The sequence below is a fragment of the Sander lucioperca genome, chromosome 12 (genome assembly GCF_008315115.2).
Source record: "Sander lucioperca isolate FBNREF2018 chromosome 12, SLUC_FBN_1.2, whole genome shotgun sequence".
Classification (NCBI taxonomy): domain Eukaryota; kingdom Metazoa; phylum Chordata; class Actinopteri; order Perciformes; family Percidae; genus Sander; species Sander lucioperca.
Genome location: NC_050184.1, coordinates 3,599,105 through 3,626,448, shown reverse-complemented (window position 1 = coordinate 3,626,448; position 27,344 = coordinate 3,599,105). Strand labels below are relative to the sequence as shown.

The 27,344-nt window shown below is 42.0% G+C and overlaps 1 long non-coding RNA gene across 1 annotated transcript; it reads right to left on the bottom strand.

Moving 5' to 3' along the window:
• Positions 1 to 315: 315 nt before the first annotated feature.
• Positions 316 to 27,344, bottom strand: LOC116057964. The gene is made up of 4 exons (XR_004106919.2): positions 27,241 to 27,344; positions 18,869 to 18,870; positions 7,571 to 7,581; positions 316 to 326 (listed from the first exon to the last, which is right to left on the bottom strand). It is a non-coding gene; the product is annotated as an uncharacterized LOC116057964 (long non-coding RNA).

The following is a 27,344-nucleotide window of genomic DNA, read 5'->3' as shown; positions in this document are numbered from 1 at the left end:
TGGGATTTCTTGGCCTGTAGGAATATTTCCTAACACAGAGCCATATTTTACACGGAGAACAAAGTGTACTCACTGGTCTCTCCGGCAAACAGACTCGAGCACAGAGAGACAAAAGGAAAACCCCAGCCTAGTTGGAAAAAGAGACGTGAAAATGAACATGCTGGCTGGCTTAGCAGCGACTTACATGCATCGCTCTCAGGGTCGAACTAGCTTGGCTTATCATAAAAGGCTTCCTCTGAGACATCCTTTTGCAGAATATCAAAGACCTTCTGTGGTGGAGATCCAACTTGAGAGCGATCAAATGGAAATAAAGAACCTTCACCTCCCTTCAGTCCTTCAGTGTTTGGCATAGCCAGTCTGGATGATGAATACTACAGTACACTGTTGGCAAAAGAAGACTTTTCCCATGAAAGGTGAAGATAGATTTGGAGGGTAGTCTTTTATGTCATTTTTTTCCACTTAAAACCGCAAGACCTCACCTATAGCCCCAGCATTTCTGTGTAGAGCTGTGCAACAACTACCATATGAACCATCACTATTCCTTCACAAATACCGGTGCACTTGTAGGGTGCTGTTCACACAGCACACAGTATACGCACAAACACACATGGTGGATGCAGGAAAAACTGGAGATGAGACGTATACGATGACCTAAATTGAGGACAGCTACGTTCGTTATTGTAAGTGCAATGATAAGTTAAAGTCCAATAAGTAGGCTACTTTATCAAACCATATGAATGTGTGTCCCAGGCCAGGATAGGAAATGAATTAACAATGTAAAAATCAACAAGCCACTGACAGATATGTTCAAATTTGATTCATTCAATAAATTATTATTTTTTGTCTGAAGTCCACCAGCCATTTTCATATTATAACAATATTTGCAGCATCCTGAGCCTTTTTGGTAAGGTTACTAGGAAAACTCACCCCAGAGTAGTTTTATTCTCCCCGAAACAAGTTTCCCTTTTATTTTTAAAGAAATATACCAACAAAAAAAAAATGTCACCGTCTCTCGTAACTTCATTGCAACAAAAATACAAAAGACATCTCCACTTTTATCGCCTTTTTTTTTTTTACAAAAGCTGCCGCAAATTCAGGCATTTTGGGCCGCAACAATCTAAAAAAACAAAAGCCACGAAATCCTGGAGGGACTGGGAACCGTTATGAAAACTCGAAAATCACACAAACTCCATTGACATGCTTTACTTCACTACTTTTTTTCTTTCTTGTTTACTCTATGCTGTCTGGCTGTGTGTAGTACACAGCTTTACAAAGTCATGCAGAAAAAAGTAAATGTTAGATCATCAAAATGAAAATCAAAACAAATAAAAAGCTTCAAATCCTACTTCCAAAAAGACGCCCCCTCACACACAAACATACGCATTACGCTGGTATTGGGAAAGGCAGCAGTGACATGGCGTGCTAGGAGCCATGTGGGGATTGTGTATGGCCTCCACAGTCTTAACCAGGCAGAGGCCGAAGCAGCATATGGTCAGAATCTGTGGCGAATCCATTCTGGACTTCTCTCTGCGGAGCTCTGCCATTTAGCTGCCTCTGCCTTCCCTTTCATTTAATTTCCCACCGTCTGATGTGGACTGAGCAGCAGACCGTATGCATTAGGACACACTCGTAGACACACAAGAGACAGGAAATGTACTACAAATACATACACACAGATGCACGGTTGACATGTAAAAGCTCAAAGCATACACACTAAAACGCACATGATGACACTTGTTTGTTTCGCCTGTGCATTAAAGTAGCTGCGAGGAATTTTGAAAAGTTTCTGAAACTGTTTAATTTTCTATCTGATGATCATACATGACCAGTAACAGCAAACGAGACTTACAGTGAAAAGAACGCTATTTTTTATATAGTTATATTAATGCCTTTGCCCGGGTCTGATTTTTCCCACGCAGTCACAAAAATGATTTGTGGCAGGTAGACGGCGCTACACTAACAAATTGTGATGGGTCACAGATTTCGGCGTAACACCGGAAAAGCCTGTATCCAGCCAGGTAAAAGGTAGCAGGAGATTTCTTTATATAGGCCTCATTGTCATTTTCAATTCATTGTAGAAGTGATGTGTTGTAGTTATGGCTGATACTGGGGCAGGACGATCAAAGAACTCAAAGCTAAAAGGGAGAGTGATAGGCGAAAACCAGAGTCAACCTCGGTCGGGCTTTCAACAGATGGAGACAATTACGGGATTGTAAATGATTCAAAGCCAACCCTGAATTGGCTCTTTTCCTCCTGGACAGGTATGTAATATGTCTATTTAGTTAAAAAATGACCCTTAAAATGCGAGACGCTTCATGACAGCAGGTGTGGTAAAAACACTACCGCTTTTGTCCAAAGCGGCCGCTAGAATCAACACAAACTGAAAGTTCCTTATAGCGGCTTTCACACGTGCTGCTAAAGACACACCACCACACTCCGATACGGATACTGTCATTTACCATGACACACACACACACACACACTAGGGCTGGGCAATATATATTGATATTATATCAGCATCGATACATGAGAATAGATATCGTCTTAAATTTTGGATCTTGTAATATCGTGATATGACTTAAGTGTTGGTTTTTTTCATGGTTTTGCAGTAAAAGTGATGTCATTTTCTGAATTTACCCGACCGTTCTAGCTGTTTAGCAGCCTTATATCCACTTTATTGATTATTTTTTGGGGCTTTTCCACCTTTAATTATGACAGGACAGCTAGGTGAGAAAGGGGAGAGAGAGGGGGAAGACGTGCAGGAAATCGTCACAGGTCGGATTCGAACCCTGGACCTCTGCGTTGAAGCATAAACCTCTCAGTATATGTGCGCCTGCTCTACCACTGTACCAACCCGGCCACGTTATCGATTATTTATCTAAAATCACTTTGTGTACATTTTTTGTGACAGCACCAAAAGTCAACCCCTACAATATTGCGGCAATATCAACATCGATGTATTTGGTCAAATATATCGTGATATTTGATTTTGCTCTAACACAGACACACACACACACAGAGCCATTAACTTCAGTCTGCTGTGCTGAGCCACAGCAGGCGGCCTCTCTGCGAGGAGTGGAGTAGAATTCAAATGACATCAGTGTGTATTGAACAAACACTCGTCTGTCTGCTAATGCTAAGGAGCCCTGGCACTAGAGGAGGTGAGGCTACTTATGAGGACCCTGCAGACATGTGGGCTACCAATAGAAGCTAGCATCTACACGCAAACAGCCACCCACAGACGGGGGACTTCTGATACCACAGGACAGCTTGTTGTAGGCCTCGCTGTGGGCGGAGGAGAGAAAAGTGTGATGTGGCAATCAACACTCATCTCAGAATTATAGTTATAATTAGTTTTGCATATTGCAAATGACTCATTTCATCGAAACCAAATGTACACGGGCTCTTTTAAATATCTTGGAACACTGGCAGCATCGACAGCGAAGCAGCTGACATGCATTGTAGCTCTGATACCATGAAGAACCCACAAAGCAGCCCTCATACATAATTCCATACAGTGATTAAGTGGCAACATCCTCCCCAAAATCCCCTCACAGCATGAGCAGGATCTGAGGTTTTCCTACACTGACATCTGAATTGTTTGCTTCCCATAGCACTTAACATAAATTATGCTTGCCTAACTGAGAGGATGAGTTATTAGCAGAGTCCATACTAGGAACTTACTAGACAATTTCAAACCATTTTATCATTAGTGGTTTATAAGTATGCAGCAAAACAATAGATACTAAAAAAACATGTTAGCAGAGCTATTTAGGTACATTAGGTACATTACCATCTATTTATTTTTATGTGCAATTTCAATTTGAGCATAAAGTGGAGCTGCCAGGATTTTTTTTTTTAACGCTTTAAAGTGAAAAGATGGCATATTGTAAAAAAACTATAACAAAAAACAGTGTTATGTCTGTTTCTGGTTTTACCTAAAAATACTGACTAAAAGGGTAAAAACTCCTTGGCAGCCAATGGCTTTATTATTATTACTAACAGCTTTCTGTGCAGGTTATCAGGGTCTAAGTGCAAACTATTTAGTGTTAAGCAAAGTTGCCAAAATACTGTCAAGATTAGGCTATGTCATTTCAAATAATGGTAGTTTATGTATCAAGTAAATGAGAGCAGCATTCCAGGTATCCTAAAGTAACACAGTGATAAACAAGGTTGTGTCATTGGTGGTGGTATCCAAGGTAGAGCTGTAATCTCACAGAATTCGGCCCGAGCCCGACAAATACATTTAGATTGACAGCTTTTTAAAAGCCTGAACCCGTTTACAGCCCGACATTATTCAAATGTGCGCACGCACACAGCTCTTTTGCCCCTATTTTTTTTTTTTTACACCTCAGACTTTGCCAGAGGCCAGTCCCCGTTTCCTGAACTCTTAATACATCCATGGTTTCACATCAGCATTCATTTTCACCTGACCGCTCATTTACTGCGCAACCCGTAGCGCAAGCACCAGCCTGGCCAGAGCCCGTGTAAACTGATAGAAATTAAGACCGAACCTGTCGGGTTCGGGCAAAGATCTTCAGCTCTAATCCAGGGCACCCGCCAACCCGCCAAATGCAGGTAGATTTCGGCAGTGGCGTGTAACACAGTCCCTCTCACTAGCCACTTTGGCGGGGGGCATGCCTTCAAATTGTCACACTGGTGGCTGGAATACTGTGCCACCATCCGAAACAGGAGCACAGCTGTGACCCAGTGTGCAGCCCATGGCCGGAGTACGGTGGCCCGTATGGGCACACCAGAGCAGCAAGCAGCGGCGATCTCGTAAAATATCATCAAAGGCAAGCGGAGGCAACGGTTGCATCTGTATAGGTCATAGACTGTTTAAGGTATAGGTTTGTGGAAGATGTACAGAGAGAGTGTGCAGGAGGACAATTTACTTGTCAAAAACATTTGGTCTGTGTGCTCCGCTTCCCTTCACCAGGGCGCATGCCGGCTGCTTAATGCAGCGTGCCTGTAATGTGCTAATCTTCTACTCTGGCTAGTAGCTTTGGAAAACCACTAGCCACAGTGGCTGGTGAGCAAAAAAGTTAATGTCAAGCCCTGGTGGGATGGACTGCCTAATTATTTCTGCACTTTTACACACAAAATGATATTGCCAACATGCATGTACAGTATTAAAAGAAAGAGATTTAAAAAGCTTAGTTCATGGGGTCCCTTGCCAAATGCAGCCCCACCTCCTCCTTCCGAAACTTATTTTGGCGCTACTTTACATGAACTCTCAGACTGAAACCCCTGCCAAACAAACATATTAAATCAAAACCGGTATCAATACCAATACCGTGACTATGACACCGGTTTCTAAACAATACTTTTTTCAATACCAATTTTATAAAATTACAACATATCACATCTTCTAATCTTTTAATTTATTGTTTAGCTCCTCCTACATGAGCCCCGTCTCTGTGTGTAACATAGAGTTCTTCCTACAAGGTGTAACGTTAGACAGCCAATCAACAGCATCATTAGATCTTGGTAGAAGCATGCTGCATGCCAGCCCAGTCTCATGGCAGTTCGTGAAATGTTTACGTTATTGAATCTATTGATTTGTGAACAGGACACGATTATGTCGTTTTTTTCGTGTGGTGATTACAAATTTTAATTTCATGTATTTAAATGGGAAGCATATTTCGTTACAACGGTAGGGAGTAGTATGAAAAGCAGAAAATCTGCGTAGGGAGGTTGTTCGGGGTGGTGGATGGGTCAAACAATACAGGACTTTCACCCCGGAGACCGGGGATTGCGTCCGGCGTGTTGCAGTTCCTTTCCGCGTTATTCTCTTCCTAACCACAACCGTCCCGTTGTTGTCGGTGTGTCCTGCGTGTTATGGTTCCTTTCCCAGTTCTTCTTTTCCTAACCTCAACCGTCCCGTCGTTGAGGCGTTTCATGTCCCCGTTGTTGCGTGCCACAGAGACTGCGGATCGTGTCCCTGCGTCCGGGGATCGTGTCCCCGTGTGGCGGTCAGTAACGTTTTTGTCGCCAGCGTGTGGCATTTAATTTCCCCGTTGTGGCCGCGTGTGGTGGTCCGTCCTGTTGTTACGTCAGTTACGTTATAGTTTTCCGTCAGATCTTTTATAGATCTTGACGTTTCCGACCGCACTTGAAGGTAACAACATGAATGCAATGCCACGATATATCAGTTACTGGTGCTAGATTAATTTAGTCATTTTGTCACATCTGCTTTAATATATTCGCATAAAGATAGTTGCATAAAGTAGAGTCTTTGTGGGATTAGTAACTATAATGTCATATTGTAATCCCTTACTTCGTTACTGAAAAGCAATCCCATTACTGTAATTTGATGTGTTGCTGCCCAACACAGTTTATGATAATGATAATAAATAGTTTATTTCGAACAGCATACAAAAAAATAAACAAAAAACATAAAATACAAGACGACAAGTATTTCACTGTGAAAAAAAAGAAAAAGAAAAAGCAAGAACAAGCAAATAAATAAATACTCTTAAATAAATACTCATGTCCGAAAGGGAGTAGGAGGAAGCTAAGTGCTTTTCGGGTCCTACCCTTTCTGAAATGTACATACCTTTTTATATCTTTAAATACAAAAATAACCCTTGTCAAAGTGTTTTCAAGCTACCGTTTCTCAATATGCAACCATACAACCCTATAACTGAAAACATTGTCAAAATCCAAAAACATTTGCCTATCAATCAATTGATGAAGTTACTATTCCATCATTTCCTTAGTTAAATTATTTATTTATAATACCTGAAAAGAAAAAAATATTACTTTACTATACGTAAAAGACAAACTAGACTACAGTTTCTCAGCAATTTTCTGTACACATTACTTCGCTTAACATACAGCTAAGAAAACAGCTGTACCAACTAGTCGATGATTCATATAACAGAGTCAGTATACTTTTTTTTTTTTTTGCGCTGACGGAGCACTTGCGTTTTTTAATTTTTTTTTTTAAGATTATTTTTTGGGCATTTTAGGTTATTACATAGGACAGCTGAAGACAGGAAAGTGGGAGGGAGAGGGGGAATTGCATGCAGCTAAGCGCTGCAGGTCAGAATCCCGAACCTGCGGCCGCTGCAGCAAGGACTGATGCTTTTCACACATGGGGCGCATGCTCAATCAGGTGAGCTGCCCAGACGTGCCCCCCACTTGCGTTTTTTAGATTTCTGTAAGAACCAATGTTATACAGCTATAAGAACTTCCTCTTGAAATGTATCAGTTTCACAGTAGGTCATGTTTTACGAATTCAAAAAAGAACGCACGGTAAATAATATATACAAAATTACATTGAAGAAATGTGTTTACCTCCTTCGATAGCAGTTTTACAGCATGCGTGTGTCTCTGTGTGTGCTGAACTAGAGTTGTTAAGTGTGTCGCCTCACAGGGACCTGACTGGCATTTAGGCAGAATATTCCCACAGGCCAGTGTGTTATTAATTAGCCTGCTGTTCACAGCCACAGCATCACACCACCACCACCACCACCACCTCCACCCCTGCTTCCTGCCCAGCCCCCCTCTCATAAGCTAAAATGGTGATAATCAATTCCACTGGGAACTCTTCACAGCCACCAACAACCGCCTCCACTCCACACACACACACACACACACACACACACACACACACACACCACTGCTAACTGACGCTGCATGCTGTGACAGTTTCGCCCCACACCTCTCTTCATCAATGACATCCCCATCTGGACAACAAGAACAACAATGCTCAGCTGACTTCTCACTTTTTTTCCCCTGTTGGAACATCAAACACGGAGTCGCATCGGTCCGGCTGAGACACAGATTGTGTCAAGACGTTTGCAGGGTCATTAGAGTTCAGATTTAACTAGTTCATAGTGTAAAGCTTGATGTTGTCTCTGGAGGTACGGAGCTCTGGGTAGAGAGGATGAAGCATTGCAGGGACCGGTCTCCCCAGCCTTTCTCATGAAATTATCATGCAACGCAGTAGAGCTGTAATCTGGCCTTCAGAAAAGTTCGGCCCAACAGGGCCCGAGTCCGACAAGAACATTTTGATTGACAGCTTTTTAAAAGCCCGAACCCGTTTACAGCCCGACATTACATTACATTACATTACATGTCATTTAGCTGACGCTTTTATCCAAAGCGACTTACAATTAAGTGCTTTCAATTGTGAAGGTTCAAACTCCAGACAACAAGTAGTAAGTGCAAGTACATTAGCTTTAAATAGGCAAAGCTACAAAGAGACATTTATTTAATATAATATTTATTTATTTATTTATTTTTTTTTATCCGAGGTGTAGTCGGAAGAGATGTGTTTTTAGCCTTCGGCGGAAGATGTGTAGGCTTTCGGCCGTCCTGATATCGACGGGGAGCTCATTCCACCATTTAGGAGCCAGGACAGTGAACAGTCGGGATTTCGTTGAGTGATTAGTTCTCCCTCGCTGTGAGGGGGCAGCAAGCAGTTTGGCTGATGCAGAACGAAGTGGGCGGGTTGGGGTATATGGTTTGACCATGTTCTGGATGTAAGCGGGTGCTGATCCGTTCGTGGCCCTGTACGTAAGTACTAGTGTCTTGAAGCGGATGCGGGCCACAATTGGTAACCAGTGAAGAGAGCGGAGGAGAGGTGTAGTGTGAGAGAACTTTGGGAGGTTGAAGACAAGCTGAGCTGCTGCGTTCTGAATGAGCTGCAGGGGTCGGATGGCACATACAGGCAGGCCAATCAGGAGGGAGTTGCATTAGTCTAGACGTGAGATGACTAGAGCCTGAACCAGAACCTGAGCCGCCTTCTGCGTTAGAAGGGGACGTATCCTTCTGATGTTATGCAGCATGTATCTACACGATCGGGTAGTTGCAGCAATGTTAGCAGTGAAGGAGAGTTGGTCGTCAAGTGTTACACCCAGGTTTCTAGCAGTCTTGGTGGGGACTACCACAGAGTTGTCAATTGTTATAGTCAGGTCTTGGGTAGGAGAGCCCTTCCCTGGAAGGAAAAGGAGCTCAGTCTTGTTGAGGTTGAGTTTCAGATGGTGTGTGGACATCCAAGAAGAGATGTCAGTCAGACAGGCCGAGATACGTCACGACATTATTCAAATGTACGCACGCACACAGCTCTTTTGCCTAGAAGGAGTCGTTTATACATTTTTTAACATAATTTATTCATTACTAACGTAGGCTATAGGCCACTTGGAAGTTGGAACAAAGAAATGAAATAAGTCCTCCAGAGGCCAGCCTCCCTTTCACCTCCTCAGCATCCATTTTCGCACTAATCGAAACGCATCACCTGACCGCTCATTTACCACACAACCCGGAGCGCAAGCCCGAGCCCGGCCTGAGCCCGTGTAAAATTATAGAAATTAAGACCGATCTTCAGCTCTACAACGCAGTAGTGGTAGTTTAGTACTGTACTGAGGTACTTGTACTTGTCTTTTCTTTTCATGCCACTTTCTACTTCTACTTCACTACATTTCAGAGAGAAATATTGTACTCTTTTCTCCACTACTTTAATCGAACAGCTTTAGTTACTAGTTACTTTACAAATCATGATTTTTACACCCAAAACACGTCGTTTACAAACTACAATGTTTTATAATAAATTGAACTACCCAGCAATATACAGGCCTACAAGTATAGCTGTAATAACTAGATAATTAAACATTTGACAGAACTGTTCGGATCGTTTCCAGTTTCTAAAATGTGAGGATTTTTCTGAGTACTTTTACTTTTAATACTTTAAGTACATTTTCCTGATGATACTTACATACTTTTACTTAAGTCACATCTTCAATGCAGGACTTTTACTTGTAACAGTGCATTTTTACAGTGTGGTATTAGTACTTTCACTCTTCCACCACTGCATGTAACGCAGTACAGGGATGCCTGGGAGCGGCCTCTTCTTTTTTTTCTCAAGGTGATGTCAGAGGATTGCTGACTACAAATCCCAGTTGCCTGGGAAGATACTTCGGGAGAGAAGAGCTTTTTGCACAACCTGACCGCTCTATGCTGCTGCACCACAGGGGAGCGATGCACACTCAGCATAGCTGCTGGATCACAGGGCCTTTATAATCCTGTGTTATTACTGACTATTTTCCTGCCAGAGATGATTGTGATTGGTTAAAGGTGCTGTAGGTAGGATTGAGAAGATCCAGGACTTAACCAAAAAATTTGAAAATCGACAACTTCTCAGTCCCTCCCCCCCTTTCTGCTAAAGGCCAAAACGGTCTCCTAAGCCCCTCCCCCCACAAGAGAGAATGAATGCATGTGCATGAGCAGTGATTGACACGCAGTTAGACACCCCCCCAGGCCCTGATTGGTGCATCTGAACAGGGAGCTGTGGATTTTTGTAAATCACACTACAGGCTGTAGGTGGAGCCAAAGGAGCCGGATTTTTTTTTTATTACCTGCTTCACGTAGTTCTACTTGAACACAGGGTCAGTTTCAGCAAATATGACAGAAAGTTAGTTTTATAAGTCTTACCTACTGCACCTTTAAAAGAAATACAACCCCTTTTTTTTCCTCTTTTCCTGTGATGTATGTGTAGAGGAGCCAGACCTTACTCCACAGCACTGTGGATATAGGTCTGATAATGCGAGACTAGTAATATTGTGTAGCATTAAAAAATAAAAAAAAAGTCACTTTTGCGATTTGAAAATTGCATTCTATTAGATTGCGATAATGATTTAAACGTCAATGTAAACTAAAGAAATTGTGAGAGAGGGTCCAATCAAAAGGCCCAAACCTCTTCTGTGGCACAGTGCATTTATGTGTAGATCTGGTTTGATCCTGTCACATGTGAACAACACAATGGTATCACACTCGGATGTGATGGATCTGCTCTCTGATGAAAATATGGGCCCTCTAAGGCCGCTGGCCCCTTTGTACTCTCTATATACCAACATTGCACCTTACTGTTTAGACTGGAAGATGAGATAAAGTATACATGAGGTGCTCTTTTCATGTAGCCTTGATGAACTCAGTGAAGCTGATATGTTGATGTACAAGTTAATAAATCCATTGCAGGGGAGTATTATTTCAGCATACAGGTCCTCACCACTAAGCTAAAGACTTTATAGGAAGCACATGTTTGACATAGAGAATAACAGGGTGATTGCTTTATATCTTGGATATACGGTCAGGTAAACCTGTTAGTGGGTCCCAGGGTATAAAATTTCTGATTGGCCCCCTCCGATCAACCCTACCCCCCAACTTCCTTCCTCTGTGCATTGTGAATGGGCCTCCAGGTTCCTATTAAGTCCAGCACACGTAGCATACAGATAGTGGCTTTATTTGCCCAAAGACCTAGAAAACAGTGGGTAGTCCCATGCTGGGAAATAGCAGCAGTTTCTTTTCTGTATGGCAGTCAGTTCGGGTAACTTTGAATAAATACAAATGCATATGCACCATGATAACAGTACTTGAGGACCCACCTTGGTTGTCCGTTCGCTTCTGGAAACAACAACAAACTTCGAACTAGCAAGCTACTCGCTGAAAATGGCAAGTTTTGAAGAGCATTTGGATGGTGCAACAAGGCAGGCCTGCTTGGTTCTTTCGGGGAATGATAAAGATAAGTAAAGATTTACAAAGAATATGTTTAGGTCATTTCCTCTCTAACTGGGATGTTTTGGGACCGATTGGTGGGATTGCTGTGGATGAAGTACAGGTGGCGATACACTGGTAAGAGCAGATGATGTTTAACCATGTATCAGCTAATTTAAATAGCTCACGTTACTGTATTGTGTCAGCAGTTCACTTCATTTAATATTGTATATGGCATTTTCTTTTGGGGAGTGCAAATGTTCCACCACCCTCGCTGCGTCCGGAGTTTAGCGCCGACCAAGACGATTGTGATTGGTTTAACCCTTGTGTTGTCCTCCCGGTGAAAATCAACACCTTTTTTGACATTTTTGTCTCATTTTTTCGACACTTTTGGTGCTTTTATTCAATGTTTTTTGTCTCTTTTCTTTTTTGATGTCTAACGCTGCTTTTCACTACCATGTATAAACACCACCAACACCAACTCATAACTAGTTTTACACTTATTACTTATTTTTGGAATTCATGGTCAATATAAAACCTAATTTATAGGAAATTATACCTAATTCTTGAGTTAAAGAAGCAGAAATTATGAATTATTTAGACTAATATTAAAGGAAGGACAATCACAGAAGGGTCAACGTTCAGTCAGGATACTGTTTCAAAACATTTCAGGTTTTTTTAGTAGAGAAGTAGGGTAGAGATGCAACCTTTATGCCGACTTTTGTTGTACTTGCGAAACACGTTGTATGGAATCATCTGTGTTATTTTTTGGGTAATCCAAATTAGGTAGTTAAAAGAAACCCATATTTCTGATATAGACATTTAGACAACGGGTCAAATTTGACCCAAAAACAACACAAGGGTTAAAGAAATGCAAACAAGTGTTTGTTTTTTTGCCTATCCCAGAATATATTTGTGGTATAGACCTTAATCAACAGCACTGTGGAGATAGGTCTGGCAATGCGAGACTACCCTGTTGGTAATCCAGCCATCTGGACTTCATTAATGATGGCATGTGAAATATGATGACCTGTACGAATGAGGTGAAAGTAGCACATTATACTGTATAGTGCTGCTGTTGGTATAGGGAACAAAGAATAGCAGGATGTTTTTAGCCTGACCAGGATGCATTTCTGAGGTTATCTGAAAGGGACTGGCATTCATGTCTGTAGTTTTTTTTAGCGACTTTTAGCTCATAGTGCACCCACCTTCACCTAGAAAAGTTAAAAATGGAAATCCCCAAAAACTCACATGGCGATAGCAATCCATCTTTTTTCGAAAGAAAAGACAACAGATAAATGCAGTGCTCTCTCACCGTTCAAACAAAGCCACAGTCACTTTACTGTCTGCACAAACATAAATTATCTGGTTTTACACAAGACCAAACAGAGGGACACCTCCACAGACGTAGCAAATAGGCCCTTCCACATCCATTCCTGAACTCCATTTCCTGTTGAACTCTGTATTACCTGCCCTGGCCGGAGGCCCGAGCTGAGGCCCTTGTTTCGCCTTGCCTCCAGATGCAGCTGAGACACAGAAGGCCTCTGTTCCTGCAGGAACGTCATCATGGTTTTGGGGCCATGCACGCTCCCCCTCATCTTTTTCAGAAAATGAGGAGTGTAAAAATCCACACCTGGACAACCTAATTGCAGCCAGACTCTCTTTAAAACCCTACCTCAATTTTCTGGTTTCTCCCACTCTCAATTAAACATAAACAGCACAGTTTGGGTTACACAGACGTATGACTGTAGCAAGAAGAAAAGGAGATCAGGAACTCTATTCATACGTTGTATGCAAGTGTAGCAGTAGTTGGATGTATCAAAGTTGGACAGGAGTGGGAGTACAGGGACCTGGTGGCCAGCTTTGCTGAGTGGTGCAGAGGGAACCAACTACTCCTGAACGTGACCACAGGGTGACATTGTTGTTTTGTTTTCTGGTCTTTTGTGGTTAAAAATGCCTTGTGATTTCTTCTGCAATCTAATTTCCCCACAGGGACAGTAAACAAACTAACTAAGAAGATGTCAGGTCAATGGAAAAGATGAGGCAAACTGGTTCGTAATTAAAGGACAATTCTGGCGCACAACCTAGGGGTTAGTAACAGATCGTTCTCATGTTTTCATGCTAATCGAATGTGTTTGGAGCTTGAAACAAGCTGAACATGAAAACATGTCCCAGAGAGCGATCGAGTGGGTACACATCCGTTATTAACCCCTAGGTTCGCTTTGCGCCGGAATTGTCCTTTAACGTTAAAAGATTTAAAAAATCACTTCACAGGGCTTAGCGTGCGGAATTGTCACTCCACCAGAACCCTCTCTAAACGAACAGTCAGGCGCAGATTCTAGATATTATTTTTCATAACATCTTAGTTCTGATATTGAGTTAGTTAAAATTGCTTTAATAATGGTGTAGGACAATCCAATCGCCCATCATTCCTTCAATCGTCGATATACAATCTGATTGTTAATCGTCACAAGCCTACTGGAAATGTGACACTGAGGCTGTTTACAGGTAAGGACAGAGCAGACTCTAATTCCTGAGGAAAAACTCAGGTCTTAATGCGTGCAACAAGATGTTGCCAGTTACCAGTCTGTTGTTGCAAGTACAGTCTTCTTTGCAGCAATGTCCTGGGGCAGTGGCATCAGAGCCGGCGACCAAAACAAAAGCCGACTCTGTTCTCGGAGGTTGCAACACATTCTCACTCCCATCGCGTCAAAAAGCGACGCTTGGTCAGGTGCCTTTGGCGTTTGATATTGACACAAAAAGCCTTCTTAAGCGTCATATTTAGACACGCTTGGTCTGGACTCTTGGCTCTTGGCGTCACTTTTTGGCGCTCTGGGTCGGGACTCTTGGCGTCACTTTTTGACGCTCTCGGGACTCACGTCTATCCCTTTGGCGGCACAAGAACGGGACAGTTAGGTTTAGGAAAAGATCGTGGGTGTGGTTACAAAATGTACGTTTCAGTGACATGCGGGACAAGAGCGGGACATGAATCCCAGTCTTATGGGTAAAAGTCCTGTGTTGTTTGACTTTATAAAGTATAGAGTGTGGTCTAGACCTACTCTATCTGTAAAGTGTCTCGAGATAACTCGTGTTATGATTTGATACTATAAATAAAATTGAATTGAATTGACTCATCCACCACCCCAACCAACCTCCTTATGCGGGTCTTTCATACTACTCGCCAGCGTTGTCACTCTTATCACTACGTCATCTTACAGCGTCTCGGTCGAGCTGCTGCTCTGCCGGGCGCGTTCCATACAGACGCTGACAACTACTGAGCCAAGCGTCAGTATTTTTTCGAGTTGGGAATGAGAACGCGTTGTCTGGGAACCATCTTGGGGCCATTAGAGGTGGCGGTGGAGAAGAGGATGCTGCTCAAACGGTTGTGCATCATGGAAAATGCCTCACATGCTCTTTACAGCCCCCTGGTCGAACAGGGGAGCACTTCCAGTAAGCTCCGCTGTGACAAAGACCGCTACAGGAGGTTCTTCCTGCCAGCTGCTATACAAAAAGTCCCCTCTGTGTCAGGACGGGGGGTCAGGAGGTGAAGCCTCATGCTTCCCTACTAAGACAAACACTCTCACCCTGGACTCATTCATCTTTCCATTGTCTGATTCAAAACTGCACTACAACTTTACTACAGTATACTTGCATTTGCATGTCAAATTTGCACATGTATGTACAGTATGTAGAAGTTATTGTTTAATTTATTGAACATTTCTGGTACAGGATATAAAATCCTCTAATCCAGGCTCAAAACACTGAATACAACAAAAAGAAATGACTGTGATAAACAAATTTGAGCTCAAAAAATGTCATTTCATAATGTACATTTCATAAATAAATGACATAAATAAGTGTACATGACATCTTTTAACAAACAAAATGTATTCATTCTTGAAAGAGTTAACTGAAGGGGAACGCATAACTTCTTCTGGAAGCTCATTCCATGCTTTTACTGCACAAAGTGTGAAGAAATGTTTTCTGGGGTATAGCTCTAAAGAATTCCCTCTTAAATCGTACCTATTGTTCCAAAAATGAATGACAGGCTCAACAGTTGCATAAGATAAGATAAGATAGACTTTATTAATCGCACACTGGGGAAATTCCTGTGCATCATATATTGCCATGGCAAACTTATAAACCTCAATCATGTCTCCTCTACAAGAGTCGGTAAACGTCATTTTTTCAATCTCTCTTCATATATTCATATAAAGCTAGAGTTGTATAGTTTTTTGCTCTAAACTGCTGTAATGGTATAATTTCCCGTTATTTCTCTGTATTAATAAAGTTCTCTATCCTGTCCTCTCTCTAGTGCAGATATCTTCAACAGGGGGTCCTCAGAGTTACTGCAGGGGTGGTCACCAAATTAGTGTTAATTCTTTGAAAGTTTTTTCAAAAATGTAAATGTCTTAACACAAATCCAACATATTATTAGCAAATATAAATCAGCCTATTTGTGAAAAAAAAAACAAAAAAAAAACATTGATGATTTGCTTACTGGCCCGTGGTTTTAACATAATTAAAACATGATTTATAAAACCATGCCAATAATTAGTATTTTAATAACGTAGTATTCTATGCACTAAAAAGGTATGTATAAAGGCTTTAGGCCACCCAAACATTATTGTAGGCCCGGTTTAATATGCAACTTAATGACTTAATGTTCTACAATATATGTAGTAGGGGGTCCCTGATCCGTCTCTCTGTTAAGAGGTCCTTGTCTTAGAAAACGTTGAAGACCCCTGCTATAGTGGAGTGGAGTGGAGTTCCACTGATGTGTATCATTTAATAATTTAATATTGATTCCACCTAATTACTGACCGTTTGAAATGATTCATCACCTGATTCTGTGGCTGAAAGCATTGGCCTCCCGCTGTGCTAGGAGCTGCACATATAACCAATAATCAAATCAAAGCAAGGACAGATGGTTTGAGGAGCAAGTCTGTATTCAGCGTCTCACTTAACATTCCACTTCATTTGCTGACCTTTAGTCACCCAATATTAGCAACATGAAATAGGGTAAGGCCTTGAGACTGAAAACACTCCAAATTGCAGTCTTTGAAAAAGCAACCCCCCGTGAATGCCCCCGGGGCATCCGAGGCCTAATGTGCATGTTCATGTATGTTCTTGTGCGCTTGTATTTTCCCTCCCCCTACAGGCTGCAATTGTGAATTCCCAACCTGAGGCTTTTTAAGAGCATGACAGCCCCAGCAGGCGAGATGAAAGTAGTGATTTTATTCCTCCCTCCATAATTCTAGCCTGTTTTGTCCACTATATGTCATTACCGGGAGCTGCATCTAGTTATTTGTGTCCTGTGGCCGGATACATGTGCACAGAGGGAAGCAATTTGTGTGAGAGGCGTTTCAGGACAAAGAAAAGCAACTGATTTTCAGATCAGCGAGCTCGCAGGCGAAGGGCTGCCTGTAAGTTGTGTCACCGCAAGCAGCACTACTCACAGACATTGTTTAACTGAGAGGTGCGGTCTCTCCTGTGTAACTGGCAGCCATCTTTACACTGCAGCTGATGTTTAGGAAGACATTTTGGGCTTAAAGCGGCTCATGATTATGATGGAAAAACTAAAGAAAGCAAAGAGTATGTGAAGCCATGCTAAAACTGCCTTTAACCAGTGCACGTCAATCTGTGGGTCGGGATCCCCAAAGGGGTCACAAGATAAATCTTATGGTTCGCGAGATGGTTAACTAGTCGGGAAATATATTTTCACATCAGAAAATATTTTTTTCTAAACATCATTATAATAAAACAGACAGTAAGAACACTCTTGGTTTGTGTATGCTGTGGCATTTTTTCACGGCAGGGATCGCCCCGCTTCCCAGCATTGCACACTAGCGGGCTCGCTGCTAGCAGTTATCAGTTTCTCTTCAAGCAAAGATAACAGGATACTCCCTCCTACAACCACGATGGCTGCAGCTGACTGGACGAACGCTTCACATGGGGCTCTCTGTTCCCGGATTTCAAAACAGACCAACATCGTTTGGAAAATGTTCTCTTATTTTACGACAAAAGTTCACCGAAATGTGTTTCTGAAAACGTTTTATGCGAGTTGTAGGCTATGTAGTTGCTGAATCTGTTTTTCATTTTCAGATTGACAACGGTCAGATTTCCATAGTTTTTGAGAGGTGGCGAGTCAAGCTGCCCGCTCCTCGTTCCCATAAAGTAGCCTGGATTCAACTTTATGCAAATGAGGAGCGGGCGTCTCAACGCCCCTCTTTAAAAGTTGCTGCAACGCTACCAGAATGCATTGCGCGGCTGCTTGCATAGACAATGAATTGAAAGCGGGGAAATGATGCTTGGCAGTGGACAAGTATACTATCATTGGTTGAACTGCCAGCCGGTTGACAAATTAGGGAGAGAAGCTGGTCAATCACCGGCAGCCCGTTGTTCACCGATCCGACAACAGAGCCGAGGCCAGTCATCAGGAATTATGGACAGGGGTGGGGGGGGTCAACATTTCCCCCCTCCTTCACATCCACTCCAGCATAACCAAAGCCCACAGCTCTCATACCAACATGGGTCATTTCAAATAAGCTCTAGGCCATTAGCCTTCTAGTGACAGTCTTTAACAACCATTTCCAAATCCCGTGTTATAGACCTATCCAGGCCATGCTCTGCACTTTTAGCAATTTCTTTTTATAATTGCCCCGGGACCTTCCAATTTGTTGATCAGGCCATTATAGGATGTTTTAACCCGTGTGTTGTCTTCTCGTCGACCATGCACCTGTTGTCCTCCGTCTGTTTTGTCTGTTTATAAAGCAGTAGAAAGTAGGATTCTGTTCTGTTACATCTTCTTAGCCAACTTCATTCCATTTTTTGGGGAATTCATTGTCAATAAACCTCATTCATATGAAATTATACCTAATTTTTGAGGTATTTTTGACTAATAGTTAAGATCAGAGAAACGTATGTTGATGGATAATCACAGCCGGTTTCGTGTATTTTTGGTACAATTTGGTTGAAAGAAACCCATATTTTTGATATAGAATTTTTTTTTTCATTTGAAACATTGTGCCAGTCACATCCACAATACTGCCAACCTTCAGACAGTGTGACATGAGTAAACAAGAAACTGTGAAACATGCAGAAATAGCACGATATAAATACGTATGTGAGTGAGCAACAGTGAGAGAGAGATGCTTGAGGTTGGATGAAGCACGGCAGATGGAAAGAGAGGTGGAGAAAAGATGATGGGGAGCGAGGTTAGTCATCAAAGTTTGCTGTGTCCATATTTGATGGACTTGTTTTCATCTCTTGGAGGCTGTCTCCAAAAGTCTCATGTATGCACTCATTCCAGAGGAAAGACAACAAAGCCCAAGACTTATTGTCTGAAAGTGAGTCCAAGAGGCTGAACGTCTTTTACTTTACACTTTTTGTTTTCATCATTTAGAGAAGAAAGTGAAATCTTAAATAGGTTTTCTGAATTCCTTTGTTTGATCAATAACGTGTAGGCAGCATCCATCATTGTGAGCCAGATTTCAAAATGAAAGTCATATTTACCAAAGGCTAAGCCTACCTTCCTTCTAAGAATAGACATACTGTAACAACACACTGTACACTGTCGTATCTGTTTCTAGACATACACTGTGTGTGTGTGTGTGTGTGTGTGTGTGCGTGTGTGCGTGTTTGTGTGTGTGTGTGTGTGGTGCACGTGTGCGTGCACGGACCTGACAGCGGTTCATGTATATTTTATATACAGCGGTGGATTTATTAAACCATGCATCCCAATATGTGTTCACTTGTTGCCAGTTACTGTTCAATGTGAATTACAATGTGTATGTTCTAATGCTTAAAACTGATAATAATAACTTGTGCCAACCGTACGGGACACACCCCAAACCTAGCATCAGCCACAGCTGAGCGATGATGGTGCAGCCTTTGGCCCAATGATTGGCCAATGATACCCGCATAGTGTCTGAAGGCCAACTGTCAGCTTGGCATGTCATGATCTGTGGAACTTACAGTAAGCAGGGCAAAAATAACTTCATGCTAAGTTGTTTACCAGGCCCACCCCAACAATAGACATAGTGTGGAGGAAATCTTAACCCCCGCATTCAGAAATCCCTACCTCTGAACAATGCCCGAAATATCCCCCAACTCTCTCTTTATGAATCAAATCCCTGAACCAGGATCCTATTGTTTGCAGCAGCTGAATAACCAAGCGATGCAGGCTGTATTTGGCATATCCTGTGCTGTTCCCCCTGCCGGGTGGAGGTTTCTGTTGCTTGCGCTCCCTGAATAGATAGTGAGATTGGCCCCGAGACACCAGAACATCCTGCCTGCACAGCAGGAATGTAAACAGGCCTGCATGTTATGTCTACCCAACCCGGCCTGATTTCATAACCTCAGCTATTTCTCAGCTGTATGTGCCATGCTGTACTGGCCGGAATGTGGTGGGAAAACTGCTCTGTGACAGTAAAAGTGTCTTTGAAGTCAGGATGAACATGCAGTGAGAGGACAGATATGATTGGAAGTAACACCTACTGACCAAGCAGTACTTCACCCTTTTTCCCCCAGTACAAATGCTTTGATTAAACTAAAAGTTTGACTATATTGCTTAAGATTGCTCTATTTATGTGTAGCTTTTGGTAGGCCTTTATGCATGCTTTGTATTCTATATCAACGACGTTTGATTTCCGGGATCGTTCCGCCGGATGTCCCTCATTTTCGGCCGGATGTCCGTTACCTTCCGCTTTCTTTGTGTTGTCTATTTTAAACTCTGGTGGATTTCTGAGGACTATGGTTAACTGCTCCTCAGATCTCTGCAGGGTAAATCCAGACAGCTAGCTAGACTATCTGTCCAATCTGAGTTTTCTGTTGCAGGCCTAAAACAACTTTTGAACGTACACACGACACCAAAACAAGTTCCTTCCCGAGACTATTTTGCAGAGGCACCGTGGCTCTGTCCGGCACTTAGCATTGCCATCCATAGAGTCATGCTGCTAGTTAAAAAAAAAAGCAACGCTTAGATCTGTGACTTTAATACATGTGAGGCACAAACTGAGGCTAAACACATCAGGAACCTACCTCCGTATTAAATGAACTGGAGGTGTGAATCTTCACTGATCTCCCGATTCGATTCGATTGCGATTATCATGTCTTCGATTCAATATCTCGATGCATCACGATGCGTCAAATACATTTTTCTATTAAAGCCATATAGGATATTTAATTCATAGCTTTTCAGGCTTCAAAAACAAAACATTCTGCAGTGCTCTAATACTAAATAAATTGGATACATAAAACTACAGCACTGAGCACATGGCACTTCCTGAATGTGCAAAACATACCACAATATGTAAACAGAAAGGTTGTTAGGCCTACATTAAATTGTAAACAGAAATATTTGATTATGGCCCGGCCAATTATCGATGCAGCATCGTCCATGTCCACGATTCGATGCATCGATTATTTGATTAATTTCAACACCACTAAAATGAACAGAGATGAAATTATGAAATGAAATTCTAATAAACCGATTTTTTCAAAAGTTAGGATTTCAATCTAACGAAAGGTAATCATGAGTGACTTATTATATATTATACAATGCTTGTTTGACCCCAGGGCTGTAACTGAGAATACACACACACACACACACACACACACACACACACACACACACACACAGGGCAAGAAAGTTCACTGAGCACAAACCTTTTCAGCTAAGTAAACCGCCCATATTTCTACTTAGACCTCATCTTTTATCTCCTTGCCCATGGAGGTAATTATCAGTGTTGTCACGGCATTGTGATTCATTAATGAAGCTTTCATCCCTGGCTTTCTGCCGGTGTCGAGGCCTACGCCATCTTCGTCGGCTTAATTAGTGCCCGCAGCGTTCACTCACTTTAAGGCCCTCTCAGTAAGAAAGTGATCTGAGGAGGAAGAAAAAGGGAACTGAGGGCAAGTCCTGAAAAGTCTTTGATAGATCCCTTTCCTCCACTCCTAACCCTTCTCCGCGCTAATTCAGGTCGACCTGAGACTCAAAAGCAATGTTGCTGGTATCCATCAAGGGATGTGGATGATGACTGATGATGAAGGAGAGGAGTCTCTCGCGCTGAAACGTGCCAAGTACACTCGCTTTCCTTTCCTTACTTTCAATAGCTGTCTCTCGGCGGTTGTGAGTGGGAATTTGGGAGCCGTCACTTGAGAATTCTGCCTAATTTCCACACACTCTTTTGGCGCAAGTCCATTTATACGTAATTGATATGTAAGTTTGAGTTACCAGTTTGTGTTGCCCTCTTGAGTTGCTTTTCTTAGATCTGATAGTTTTGATAGTGTATCAGCTGTGTCATAGTAGAGTCCTCTTGTATGTTATGTGATTCTCTGCAGAGAGTTTTGACAGTCTGATCTCACTTTGGTTTATTATTGGCGTTCAATATATCTCTAGTAGTTTGACATTTTACAACTTATTTACTCACATTTCTCTCTTCTCTGGTGCCTTTATACGCAACACGGTCTCACGGCAGTTTGTGTAATTGTCACGTTATTTTTAATCTATTGATTTGTGTACAACAACACGTTTATCTTGTTTTTTTCGTGGTGGCCAGCACGAAATGGGAACCATCTATTCAGAGGTTGGGTTTAGGAAAAAAACAACGGGGAAAGGACGCCTCACACGCCGGGAGACGGACGCGGGGGACGCGCGACAATAACGGGATGGCGGAGGATGGGTTTAGGAAAAACAAAATGGGGAAAGGACACCTCACACACCAGGAGACATGCGACAATAACGGGACGGTTGTGATTAGGAAGACAACGGGCAAAGGACCCCTCACATGCCGGGAGGCGGCCGCTGGGGACGTGCAACAGTAACGGGACGGTTGTGATTAGGAAAACAATACCACACGCGGGACGCGATCCCCGGTCTCCCGGGTGAAAGTCCTGTATTGTTTGGCCCATCCACCACTCCGACAAACCTCCCTACGCGGATTTTCGGCTTTTCATACTACTCTCTACCATATTCGTGCTGTGATCATGAAATATGCTTCTCATTGAAATACATTACTTTACATTTTCCTGCTGGCCACCACGAAACAAAAGAGAAAAACATCCCTGTGAACACGAATCAATAGATTAAATAACGTGACCATTTCACGAACTGCCGTGAGACTGGGTTGTTACACGACAGCGAAGATGCTCCAAATACTGAATAGGCTTCACAAAAATAACCCTACAAATAACTTTAATGATTCATTGATCTAACTTCGCAATAGAATATCGTGAAAAGCAGCATTCCATTTTTTGGGCAGTAAGGTTAATGGAGCCGAAAATGCTCAGTTGGGAGTGTAGGGCTCGATTTTTAAATTCAAAGTGTACTTTAAAATGAGGGTTTAATGAAGAAAATGACTAATAAGAGGCACTAAAAGTAAGGATATCTCAGCTTCTGCTGCCTTGATTTCGGCAAAAAGATATGCATTATTTGAAAATTGATTGATTTGTTAATACAACTATTGCTTATTGCCTAACCATCCAATACTTGGACAGGCAAATAAGAATTTGATTGCACATTTTGACACTTGCGGTTTCAGAATTTGTTTTTTATTCAGTTAATTGTTAACTTTTATTCAGTTGAGTGTTGACACTGTAATCTTTGACTCCTTTGAACTGTGAGAGAATGACAGCACAGTCTGTGAGTAAGTAAAAACCACAGTGTGAAGGCGGTGCATGAAAACACTATCAGGTTTCCTCATTTAACGAGCCCAACCTTCATCAAACAGCTTTGGCCTCCATCTATCTGATTTACATTGCACTGGTTTTTAATTTCCATTGTGTAATCTGCTATGGCCGTTTCCGCTAACCACAGTCTCACGGAGAATGATTCACCATATATGTCATGTAAAAGGTAATCTATATCCACGACGTTCAACTTCTGGGATTGCTCCGTTGCCGACTGATTTCACTCATTTAGGCCAGATATCCGTTGCTTTGGGCTTTCTTTGTGTTGGCATTTTAAACTCTGGTGGATTTCTGAGGACTATGGTTACCTGCTCCTCAGATCTCTGCAGGGTAAATCCAGACAGCTAGCTAGACTATCTGTCCAATCTGAGTTTTCTGTTGCACGACTAAAACAACCTTTGAACGTACACATGTTCCACCAAAACAAGTTCCTTCCCGAGGCTATTTTGCAGAGCCACCGTTGCTCCGTCTGGTGCTTAGCTGATTGGTTTAAAGTAATGCCAATAAACCACAGCACTTTTTTCTGCCATCCCGGAAAGCTGTGTGGACTAGCCAGACCTTCCTCCAGAAAAGAGAGAAGTCATTTGTGTCTGTGTTTTAACAGACACACCTGGAGCAAAGTTTGAAATCAGGATCAGCCAGACAGCAGAAGTTTTATACATAATATAAATGATAGGCTATAAAATTACTTTTATAAAAGTAATTGTGTGCACATCCCACCTTCTGGCAGGTGCAGGACAAATGAAAAATACTAAAGTGAAAAACATGTAATGTCATAATGGGAGTTTAAAGCAGTGTTGCGGACATTACATTTTTTTCACTTTAGGCTATATAATTACACCATGTGGAGCTGCGCTGAACGTTGCTTTAGGTAACAGTAACAGGTCAGTTCTCTTCATAAATATTGAGCAACAAGACCATGGTGCACATATGGATACTGCCAGGGCACACTATCTGCAGGTGAGGCAAAGTGTTGCGTCTCGGACGTGCATGGCTTTAGTAGACCCACAGGGTTAGGGTTAGTGCATAGTTGTCACGCAGAGAATTCGCATGTGGACTTTCTGCATTCCCGGACCGCATTAGTGAGAAACGGCTTTAACTGTGTCTGTCTGCTGTTAGTGGTTAGTTAGAGCAGATAGCGTACAGTGTGTTTTTTTTCTTTTTTACTGAAAACAACTGCTTGCTGCTGTTGGAAAAGAAGCTGACAAGAGCTGGGAGACCATATACAGTAAATAAAATGGATAGAAAGGCCATTTCCATTCAAATCAACGTAACAGTTATTGTGTACCAATCAAATGACCATGGCAAATGGCCTTTCTATCCATTTTATTTCTATGTGTGAGACTGAACTAAAACAGTAAAGTTGTGTGTCAAATCAAAACAAAGAGACTATAAAGCTCAGTAAAGCTGGAGGGAACTGCCTAGTTAGTCATATTTATGTAGATTTGTCACTACTAGTGACACTTATAGTCAATTGACCTAGTGTTCATATACAAATACAGATAAGTGCAATTTTAGCAATCATTATAATATACCAATGTAGTCAATTATGGAATTGTGAAAGTTTGATATTGATGCAGGGTTGTTTCTAATGCTGTATGTGGGATGTGTGTATTAGGAATCCAAAATCAGTGAATGCACGTGTTTTTATAGATGTGCAGTGTGTAGGGCTGGGTACCGAATTCAATACTTTTCAGGCACCGACCGAATTGCCTCTAAAGTATTGAGTATTGAAAAATGACCCGTCACTCAATACCCAATTTCAATACCTTGGAAGTAAATCTCATCAGCGTCGGTGAGCCAATAAGCATGCAGCATGCTTCTACCAAGATCTAATAATGTTTGTGATTGGCTGTCTAATGTTACACGTTGTAGAGGCACGCAGGAAAAACTCTACGTTACACACGGGGCACACGCAGCAGGAGCTGAAAAATAAATGAAAAAATTTGTGCCGTAACGGGAAATGCTGTAATTTATTTTTGTTTAATAAAATTGGTATCGAAAAAAATATTGTTTAGGAACTGGTATTGAAGTCACGGTATTGGGTTACGGTACCGGTATCAAATATTTTGGAACGATACCCAGCCCTAGCAGTGTGTGTATAGATGTACAGCATAAGCATGCACTGCATTCCTCTGCCTGTGTGTTTGGCGTGCTCTGTGTTTCCTCACTCTGCGCTGCCCGGTGACTTCACCTCTGCAGTGTGTGCTGCCAGCAGCTGAAACACAACCCAGCACGTACAGAGGGGAGAAATGAATCCCCTGTTTTCCTATACCGTGTATCCACCTCTCCCCCGCTGTGCCACATTTAGATAAATTTGATGCCCTCTTGGTAAAAATGTGCTGCCAGAAACAAAACCTGGGTCATTTAAAGCCAGCAGCAGAAGTTCTTTATAACAAGACAAGAGGTGTGTGTGTGAGTGTGTGTGTGTGTGTGTGTGTGTGTGTGTGTGTGTGTGTGTGTGTGTGTGTGTGTCAGAGCATGGAGAAGGGTGGGGTGTAGCCATAAATTCCTCCCAGATGAATCAAACATGGAAGAATTGTATCTATCCTTAACGATCATCATGTAATACTGAAAGATGAGGACGATGTGGTGAGAACAATATGTACAGCATGAGAGACCACACCCTGAAGAATGGCCCGTGTAGTGGTACAAGTGAGCTGGCTGCTTCAGTATGAGTAGGCCTGCCTGAGTATCAACCTCAATAGTGTTGAGAAGTGGGAGGGGATCTGCTGGGGTGGAAGTTTTCTCCATGTTCCTCAACACAGAAACTCTGAACGTAACAATAGCATAGGTTTCTGTTATAGCCATGTTTTCATTATCAAACTTTGTTTCTAAGGCAGGGGTGTCCAGCTCAATATCCCTAAGGGCCACACTGGAAAATGAGAATCTCATCAAGGGCAGAGACATGCATTTACATGCTTTTATTTAAAAAGTCAAATATCTTTTACATGTCTCATATAGTCTTCTCACTTTCAGTTTGGTCGACATAAAGCCCCCCAAAAAACAGCAAAAAAAGGCCCTTTAGTCATCTTAGAATTTAGCAAATCAAGCAAAACAATGATAACATTTTTAAAAGCAGGCAACTCACAGCCTGAATATGAAAACTCTCTGGTTGTGTGGGAATTTCTGAGTCTCAAAGTCGGCAAATCAGTCAAATTCTGCTTTGAGTGTCATGTAATTACAGTTGTAATAACAGTTTCTTGCCTTTTTGGTTTGGCGCACAACTAAACGGGCCAAAAATGATTGGGATCCTAAATTGATATGCGGGCCCGTTCCGCCTGCGGGCCTTGAGTCTGACACATGTTTTAAGGGATAAGGTTTTTTTCATCCATTTTAAATGGCGGCTCTAAATACTGCAATACCCATGTGCCTCAGCGGCCGCTGCCACAGAGAAGAAGGCAGTCAGAGATGCAAGTCAGAGCTGTATTCAATTTAAAACGCTTTGTTGTTGCACGCAACTAAAACCATTACCAATATTTTTACTAAGTATTTTCTCAATTAACAAATGTCTTGTTTTGTCAGTAAAATTTCTGAAAAAAGTTAAAAAATACTCCTGCCGAAGGTGCCATATTCAAATGACTTTTGTCCAACAGCCCAAATGCAAAGATATTCAGTTTACGAATCAGAATCAGAATCAGATAATGATTGCCATTTTCGCTTCAAAAAAATACTTCTAATCACTTTCCGATTCACTTCAGCTCTAAAAAAACCATAGTTGCAGAATTCAAATCAAACATGGATCCAGAATCTGAACGTAAATCAATTTAAGGTGTTAATGACATTAATACCATGCCATAAAATGTAACATTAAGCTTCTGCTCATTTTTAGTGGCACATAATTTTAAGCTCAGTGATTGGGTGCTTTTTACCTAAATGTACCTTGGGAGTCTGAATGATTTGCCTTACTTACGGTTTCATGTCCATAAGCTTGTACTTTTGACTCTCTTTCAATTATTGGACAGGGGTGACCTAGAGGTTCAGAAGCGAACTTGTGACCGGGAGGTCGTCGGTTCAATCCCCAGACCGACAGCCCTTGATGCTCTCAACGAAGCTGCTCAGTGGCTAGCAGATCAGGCTGTGGTTGTACTGGGCAGCTTCCAGGTATGAATGTTTAACTGTGTGAATGTGACAGGCCGTCAAATGAGAATTTG